Below are 9,942 nucleotides of genomic sequence, written 5' to 3'. Positions count from 1 at the left end.
CATAAATCCATGACCCTCTGACTAAAAAAAATTCTCCTCATCTCTGTTTTAAATGGGTACCCTCTAATTCTAAAAAAAACCTGTCACATGACCTCTACTGGCGGGAAAATGACGTCACTCCACCATCACAAGACCACTACCTTAAGTCCAGTATAGCTTCAACACCACTGTCACGTGTCACGGGCACGTAACAGTACCCTCTAATTCTAAGACTGTGACCTCTTGTCCTGGACTCACCCACCAAGGGAAACAGCCTTAAGGGATAAGGTGAGAGGGGAATGGTGAAGTGGGGAAGGGCATTACTGGAAGTTCGAGATCTGATTGGTGGCTACCCAGAAGGAATACAAGGTGTTGCTTCTCCAACCTGAGTGTGGTCTCATTGCCACAGTCAAGAAAGCCATGGACTGACATGTCAGAATGGGAATGGGAAGTGGAATTAAAATGGTTGGGCCCGGAGTGATCCCAGTGTACTCTACTCCATAAATGCTGCCTGGCCTGCTGAGTTCCTCCAGCATTTTCTGTGTGGTGCTTGGATTTACAGCATCTGGTAATTTTCTCTTGTTTGGAATAAATGAACTGTGTTTGGATTGGGAATCTGTAACCACAAGTACCACTGGGATCGGTGCTACAGCACCAACTGTTTACATCAATTATTTGGATGTAATGTTGTGCAACCAAAGCTCGCTGGTGACCTAAAGCTAGGCAATAGTTTGAACTGTGAGGAGGATGCAGAAAGGCATGAGGATGATGTAGACAAGTGAATGGTCAAAGATATGGGGAATGAAATTCAATGTGGGAAAATGTGAAACCTTGGTAGTGAAAAACAGGTTGAGTATGTTTTTAAATGATGAGAGATTGAAAGATGTTGGTGACAGAGGCACCTGGGTGTCCTTGAGCATGTATCATTGGAAGATTCAAAATTATTATTAATGTCACTTCCTGTACATATTGTAAAGGAGAACAAAATAATTGTTACTCCAGATCTGAAGCAAGCAATTGAAAAGAAATGTAGTACGTTCACCTTTTTATTGCAAGAGTATTTAAATATTTGAATGAAGATGGCTTGCTGTATTTATAAAATGCAATGGTAAAGCTGCATCCAGAATAGGGTTTCCTTGTCCAAGGAAGTTTAGAAGCAATAAGGAGAGTGATGCACCATCAATAACTCTCGGAGACGTGAGGCAAGAAATAGGCTTTTATTAGCTGGAAGAAAGCACTGTCAGCAGCAAGAGACCATCACACAACATCCTGGAGACTGATGGAGGAGCTGTGCCTCCAATCGCCTTTATGCAGGGGTCTGTGGGAGGAGCCACAGGAGCAGTCAGCAGGGGTCTGTGGGAGGAGTCACAGGAGCAGTCAGCAGGGGGTCTGTGGGAGGAGCCACAGGAGCAGTCAGCAGGGGGGGCGTGTCCAGACAGGTATATGTAGTTCACCACAGAGAGTTTGAGGTATTTTTGTTTTGTAAGGAAAGATGAAGCAGACTGGGCCTATACTTTCTAAAGTTTACAAGAATGGGAAAAAATCAGATTGATTTGGACAGGCTTCTTATAGGCCTTAACAGGGTTCATATAGAAATGAAATTTTCTTTGACTAAGTTGTCTAGAACCAAAGGTTACAGACTCAAAATATGTGATGGGCATTCAAGATAGGGCTGAGGTAAAATGTTGTCATCCAGTGGGGAGTAAATCATTGAAATTTGTTGCCAAGTGGTCCGTAGAGATTCAGTTACACTGTGTATTCAATACACACACCAAAAGATTTTTAGACATCAAAGATCGTGGGTTGATACAGGGAAGTGCCAATGAAATGAAGGATCAGCCACTATTATTATTGAATATGTTCTAGCAGGATACAACACAGAAATGTTCCCTTTGACCACAATGTTGTGCTGAACCAATTAAATGTCTAACTAAATGAATCCCTCTGCCTACACAATGTCTACATTCTTCAATTCCCTACATATTTACGTGTATAAGAATCTCTTAAAAGCCACCACCACCATCCCTAGCAGTGTATTCCAGGCACCCACTAATCTCTGTGTAAAAAAACTTGTCCACACATCCCCCCCCTGAACTTACCTTCCTTCTCCTTAAATGCATTCCCTTTAGTATTAGAGATTTTGACCCTGGAAAAAAGATAGTACTTTTCTACCTATGCCTTTCTTAATCTTATAAACCTCTGTCAGGTCTCTCGTCAAGAGAAAACAACTCCATATTCTCCAGGCTTTCCTGATATACCAAGTCCATTAATACAGACTGCATCCTCGCGAACCTCTTCTGCATCTTCTCCAAAGCCTTGACATACTTCCTATAATGGGGCGACCAGAACTGAATGCAATACCCCAGATGTGACCTACCCAGTTTTTTTAAAACTGCAAAATAGCTTCCTGACCTTTGAAAACAATGCCTGACCTTTGAAAGGCAGACTCTTCACCGCCCTATCAACCTGTGCAGCCAGTTTCAGGGAGATATGAACTTGGACTCCAAGATCCCGCTATACACCAGTGCAATTAAGGGTCCTGCCATTTAGAGTACCATCCCTTTACATTTGATCACACTTCACATTTGGCTGGATTAAACTTCAACTTCCATTTTGCTGCCCATATCTGCAATTGATCTATATCCTGCTACATCATTTGGCAATCTTCTACACATTCCACAACACAACCAGTCTTTACAATGTCTGCAAACTTACCAACCAACCCATTTACATTTTCATCCAGGTCATTTATATATAGTATATATAAAACAGCAGAGGATATAAGGACCCAGAGTACCCAGCAGGCATCAAATAGCCAATTCACTGAGAATGCTATACAGCTTTTAGATGAACCTCCCATGAGAGCCCTTGTCAAATACCTTAATAACATCCATGTAGACGATATACATGGCTCTACCTTCATCAATCACCTTCTCAAAAAATCAATCCTGTTAGTAAGATGCAACTTGTCTCACAGAAAGCCATGCTGTCTGTCTATAATTAGGTCATGGTTTTCCAATTGCTCTGAACTACTATCCCCAAGAATCATTTCCAACCCCACTTCTATTTTATTTTCTTTGTATATTTGAACAAAATAAATTTAGCATGTTGCTACAGCAAAGGCAAATGGATGAAATGTTTATGGCGAAGACGATATCATTTAGAATTAAGGAAATCTTGTTTCAGCTGTACAGGGTGTTGATGACCAGGCCTGTTACTTCAGAACAGATACACTTAACTGAGAGACAGAACAAAGAAGGTTCACCAGTTTGATTTCAGTTATGATAGAATTATTTTATGAAGAAGGATGTAGCAAATTGGTCCTACCCCATCTGGAGCCTGAGAGATGTTCCAATTGAAATACACAAGATCCTGAGGGACCTGACAGACTAAATGCGAAGAAGATGCCCCCTCTGATGGGTGTATCTAGTGTAAGTGGTTACCCATTTAAGACTGTTATAAGGAAGAATTTCTTCTTCCAAACAATTCAGAAATCTTAGAATTCTCTACCCTGTGAGCTGTGTCCAGAGTTATTATGGACAGTCAATGCAACTTTATAAACTTTATAAAGCTTACTGTTCTTCATACGGTCTTCTGTGTATAAAATTATGAGGGCCACAGATATTTAATAAGAGGGACATTTAATAAGAGCAACATTTTCACCCAGACAGTGGTCTGCATGTGGAATGAGCTGCCAGAGAAAGTGACTGAGATGGGAACATTTAAAGGGATTTGGACTGATACAGGGATAGGAAAAGTTTAGAGGGATATGAACCAAATGCGGCATAAATGGCACTAGCTTAGGTTGGAATCTTGGTCAACATGGACAGGTTTCTATGCTGTATGACTTTAAGGGAAAATTAGAGTTCAAAGAGAAAAGAGCGAATAAGAGATGAGATCAGCCAAATTCATATTGAATATTGACAAGAGTGTAAGGAGTATTATTTTGGATAAAAATCTTCCTTGTACTCCCGTCCCTTATGCGATAAGTTCCCTGAAATTTCACCAACACTATTTCACATGGCTAAACTGTTTTTGTACTCAGATCTTTCAGAAGTAGTGCTGTGTTTTGAATGTTGTCAGAGGCCCCCTAGGCCTGGATGAGAAATGGAAAAGCACAGGGGTGAGAGGGAACACCAGTAGCAACCATTGGGAGGGAAGCACAGCCAGGAAAGGTGGAAGTCATCTCCTTTTTAATATAAAATTCAAAACATTCCTTCTCTTCTGGACATCGTCCAAAAAAATGTCTGGAGCTGCAGCTGACAGTAATTTCCTTTTCAGTCATTCCCTGAGCCTTGCGGCTATATTCCAAACACCTAAATTGAACCTGGCCGCTAGGATCCCACTCAGTCAAAACTGTAACAAAACAAAAAACATTTATATTTCTGCAGTTAGTGCAAACATTTTGTGCTACATCCTTATTAGCACTAAAACCCTTGACTATTTGCTTAAATGTTTATCCAGAATAACACTTAGATTTGATGTTATGACATTACATATGATGTTATGTTAATTTTGAGGAGACAAAATGGATTTGTCAAAGTCATATTTTGTACAAAGTGGTTCATATATTTTATTGATACTCACCCGTTGTAGGAGTGATCCTGGTAACATTGATGCTGCTACCGGTTTCAATGTATACTGAAAATGGATAGGTTAGATTATCCATGATCATTTTCAGTGTGTCAAGTGTAAATCCATTTTCAGGTATGCTTAATTCAGCGTCAACACTATATGCGGCCTGTTGATTGACTGTACCAATTAGCAAACAAAGGAAAAAGAGTGAAAACATTAATGTATAAATGAAACTCAATTCTGAGCACATTGAAGAATATCAAGACCAAGCTACTCAGGTGTGTTTGAAAAGGAAACAACTGGACAAAGGAAAGTAGCATGTAGTGTTAACACACATTATCATAACTTAAAAGCATATACCAAGCTGGTGTGTAGTATTTCTGCATAAAATTTAGTCTCATTTTGTAGAGCTGAACTCGAAGGCTCTGCCATACAATAATCATTATATAGTCTACTGGAAGGCTGTCTTAAAAATCGTCTCTCATCACCAGTGATCACAAGACTGCAGCAGTCTTGATGGCAACTTAGGACCATGGGTCAATACTAAGACATGCAGGGAAACATAGAGGGAGTCTTGGTTACCAATGGAGTCAGTAGCAAGTCTTCTCAGGATATGTAACTTTTCAAATAATCGGTGTTTTCCCAGGGTAGCAGGGGTCTAAAAGATTGTGAAAGGGAAATAATAATCACTCCTGAGATAAATTAACACTATGGGGAGAATAAAATGGAAACTGGTTTCTTGGACAGACAATTTCTGCAGGGATGCATGAAGAGGACTCAAGAATATTGAATGTAAATTGTCATCAGGTGAAATTTGGCAATAAAATACAAAAGCATTTGAAATAATAATAATAATGTATTGATTGAGAAAAGTAAAGGAGTAACACATACAAATTTCTGGAGTAACTGAGCAGGTCAGTCAGCATCTGTAGAAAGGAACAGAGTCAATGTACTGAGCTGAGATTCTTCATCCTCTCCATAGATGCTGCCTGACCTGCTGAGATCCCCCAGCATTTGTCTGTGTTCCTCTGGATTTCTGCCTATGTGTTTATGAAAAGTAAAGGAATGTTTCATTAAGACTGGCTAGGCATAGCTCAAATACCACCTATAAATTTGTTGATGATACAACCATTGTTGGTAGAATCTCAGATGGGGATAAGAGGGCATACAGGAGTGAGATATGCCAACTAGTGGAGTGGAGGTCACAGCCACAACCTTGAACTCGATGTCAGTAAGATGAAAGAGCTGATTGTGGCCTTCAGGAAGGGTAAGATGAAGGAACACATACTAATCTTCATAGAGAGATCAGAATTGGAGAGAGTGAGAAGTTTCAAGTTCCCGGGTGCCAAGATTGTGTACAGTTCTGGTCACCAAATTATAGGAAAGATGTCAACAAAATAGAGAGAGTACAGAGAAGATTTACTAGAATGTTACCTGGGTTTCAGCACCTAAGTTACAGAGAAAGGTTGAACAAGTTAGGTCTTTATTCTTTGGAGTGTAGAAGGTTGAGTGGGGACTTGATAAAAGTATTTAAAATTATGAGGGGGATAGATAGAGTTGACGTGGATAGGCTTTCTCCATTGAGAGTAAGGAAGATTCAAACAAGAGGACATGAGTTGAGAGTTAAGGGGCAAAAGTTTAGGGGTAACACGAGGGGGAGCTTCTTTACTCAGAGAGTGGTAGCTGTGTGGAACAAGCTTCCATTTGAAATGGTAGAGGCAGGTTCGATTTTGTCATTTTAAAAAAATTGGATAGGTATATGGACAGGAAAGGACTGGAGGGTTATGGGCTGAGTGCAGGTAGGTGGGACTAGGTGAGAGTAAGCGTTCGGCACGTACTAGTAGGGCCGAGATGGCCTGTTTCCGTGCTGTAATTGTTATATGGTTATAAAATGTCTGAAGACCTAACCTGGTCCCAACATATCGATGCAGTTATGAAGAAGGCAAGACAGTGACTATACTTCATTTGGAGCTTGAAGAGATTTGTTATGTTAACACATTGTCACGGTCCGGTCCGTGGACTCCACATTCCAGTTCATGGTCCGGTCAATGGACTCCGCATTCCAGTTATTTTTTTTCCCCATGTTCCGTTGGGTGCCTTGTTGAGGCACCTGATCCTCATTTCGAGCCTGAAACATAATAGCTCTGGGATTCCTTTGCTGGACTGTCATCAGAAACTCACACCAAGAAGCTTGTCACCAGAAACCAGTTACCGGAAGCTTGTCACCGGAAGCCAAGCCGGCAGATTCAGGCTCCGGGCTGCCGAAAAGTCTGGACCATCATCGGAGCTGCTGAGAATCGTGGGCTCTAAGGTGCTTCTGTGCCTGTGGCTGCTCAGCAAATTCAGTCGTTTTCGTGTCCAGCTGAGTTGCTGGCTATTTGCTGCTGCTCTGAGTAAGATACGACTTCTGTTGTTTTCGTGGCCGGCTGAGACTTGCTGGTCGTTTGCTGCCACTCCGAGCAAAGATATGAATGGACTGTCATTGTGTGGTTTTGTCTCCTCATTGTCCAAGTCCTGTCCAGCTGAGTGGGTCTGGCCATTTGCCGCTGCTCTGAGTTGGGTATTCTATCTCTTCGTTGTCCAGGTCCGAGTTCCAAGTCAGGTCAGGTCCGAGTTACAAGTCAGGTCAGGTCCGAGTTCCAAGCCAGGTCAGGTCCGAGTTACAAGTCAGGTCAGGTCCGAGTTACAAGCCAGGTCAGGTCCGAGTTACAAGTCAGGTCAGGTCCGAGTTCCAAGCCAGGTCAGGTCCGAGTTACAAGTCAGGTCAGGTCCGAGTTACAAGCCAGGTCAGGTCCGAGTTACAAGTCAGGTCAGGTCCGAGTTCCAAGCCAGGTCAGGTCCGAGTTACAAGTCAGGTCAGGTCCGAGTTACAAGCCAGGTCAGGTCCGAGTTACAAGTCAGGTCAGGTCCGAGTTCCAAGCCAGGTCAGGTCCGAGTTACAAGTCAGGTCAGGTCCGAGTTACAAGTCAGGTGAAGTCAATTCAATAGACAATAGGTGCAGAAGTAGACCATTCGGCCCTTCGAGCCTGCACCGCCATTTTGAGATCATGGCTGATCATCTACTATCAATAACCGGTTCCTGCCTTGTCCCCATATCCCTTGATTCCCCTATCCATAAGATACCTATCTAGCTCCTTCTTGAAAGCATCCAGAGAACTGGCCTCCACTGCCTTCCGAGACAGTGCATTCCAGACCCCCACAACTCTCTGGGAGAAGAAGTTTTTCCTTAACTCTGTCCTAAATGACCTACCCCTTATTCTCAAACCATGCCCTCTGGTACTGGACTCTCCCAGCATCTGGAACATATTTCCTGCCTCTATCTTGTTCAATCCCGTAATAATCTTATATGTTGCAATCAGATCCCCTCTGAGTTCTAAGCCGAGTCGAGATCCAAGTCCCGAGTCCGAGTTGAGATCCAAGTCCCGAGTCCGAGTTGAGATCCAAGTCCCGAGTCCGAGTTGAGATCCAAGTCCCGAGTCCGAGTTGAGATCCAAGTCCCGAGTCCGAGTCGAAGTCAAGTCCAGGTTTTACCAGTTTGTTATCCAGCGTTTACGTCCATGTTGACATTTTCTCCTCATTCCTGGCCTTCCCAGTAATTTTCAATAAACACAGTTCAGTTTATACTATCTCAGTGTCTGTGTCTTGCACTTGGGTCCGCTCCCAACACTCCCTTGTAATACAAATACACTCAAAATTTTCTATAGATGTATCGTGGAGAGCAGCTTTTAATATTTAATATTTCTGTTTTTTGCACTATTTTAAATCTATTCAATATGCATATACTGTAATTGATTTGCTTATTTATTTATTATTATAACTTTTTTTCTTCTTCCTCTAGATTATGTATTACATTGAACTGCTGCTTCTAAATTAACAAATTTCACAACACATGCCGGTGATAATAAACCTGATTCTGAAATTCAGGAGCCTCCATCGTACATGATTGATATCTAGGGAAAGTGAATTCAAGGTGCCTGATTTTGCATCTTCTTGCTTCACGCTGCTTGTGAGAGAATAACTGGTCCTTCGTTCTTTGGTAGAATTGTTGAACCATATCTCCAAAATGTGTTTACAAATTTACAGAATGAGAGTCTGGACTGGACAAGTATAGAGCAGATGATAAGTAATTTGTTCAACTCGTATGACTTCTTGAATGACTGACTATAAATAATTGTGATATTGACACAATAAAATTTAGATTTCAATTAATCCCAAACTTACTTAGTTTACTGATTCAGAAAATGAGAATAACTTGATTTCAAAAGTTAATAAGATATTTTAAAACAAATTTCAGTCATTGAAGATAGAGTTTCAGAAATTGTTTCAGAATGTCCTCATTCTGAAAGGATGTAGCAGGGTATGATAATGTCATAATACAATTAATTACTTACCATTTCTTTTTTGCCTGTTGAGATCAATTTGGCTTTTACTGGCTTCTGTTAATATACTATCTTCAACCTGAATTTTGCATATTGAAATAATTGAGTTATGTAATACTGCTTAAAAAATCTTTCAAGTTCAAATTATACTTAAACTCTGTTACAATGTTTTTTCAGTTTGGTTCACCTATCTAAATGAACAATATTTGTCCTACTACTTAATAACAAGTATGATAAAATGAGACAAACCTGACTAGAATTTAAGTAACTTATTAGCAATAAGGTTTGCACAGATGACAGCAGCCAACCATTCATGCGATATCAACAACTGTGTTTATAATTGTCTCCTAATTATCTGCCCTCCCTCTTCCACATCTGAAACCCTCTCCATTGCCTGCATATGATATGTTAAAGATTTAGTAACTAGTGGTAACAGATCATGTATAATGCATTGAAGAACTTAGCAGGTATCATTTTAAATCCCAAACTAAAAGCAGGAGCATGAAACTTGCAATGCTGAATCAAGGTAATGCTTCACTTTCAGAAGTTTCTCTGTTGAATGGGATGGAGGTCCTGAGGTCACTGATTAACTGGTCTTTGAAAATGCATCCTCATTCTTCGAACATGATTTATTTCCTTGTGCACAAGAGATACAACTTGGCCCCTGTCACTAGGTTGCTCTGAAATTACAGTTTGAAATTGTTAGTTACTGAAACAATAATCCAAACTCTGGCACCTACTATGTCATAGTACGCCAGCGTGACCTTCAAGATGTCACCATCACCCGGGCCATGCGAGGTGCTGAGTGTTGGACAGATCACAGGCTGGTTCGGTCGGTCCTCAACGTGCACATAGCCATTTGTATCATAAGCAACCAAAGACTGTCAGAGTGTCATTCAACATGGCAGACTGCAAGACCCAGGTCAAGTCCAACATTTTCAAGATGTACTTAATGAAAAACTCTCCAGCAATTCACTGCTTGTAGGAGGCTGTTCTGAAAAGTGGACGC

Source organism: Hemitrygon akajei, chromosome 9 (assembly GCF_048418815.1).
Source record: "Hemitrygon akajei chromosome 9, sHemAka1.3, whole genome shotgun sequence".
Classification (NCBI taxonomy): domain Eukaryota; kingdom Metazoa; phylum Chordata; class Chondrichthyes; order Myliobatiformes; family Dasyatidae; genus Hemitrygon; species Hemitrygon akajei.
This window is presented reverse-complemented; position numbering follows the sequence as displayed.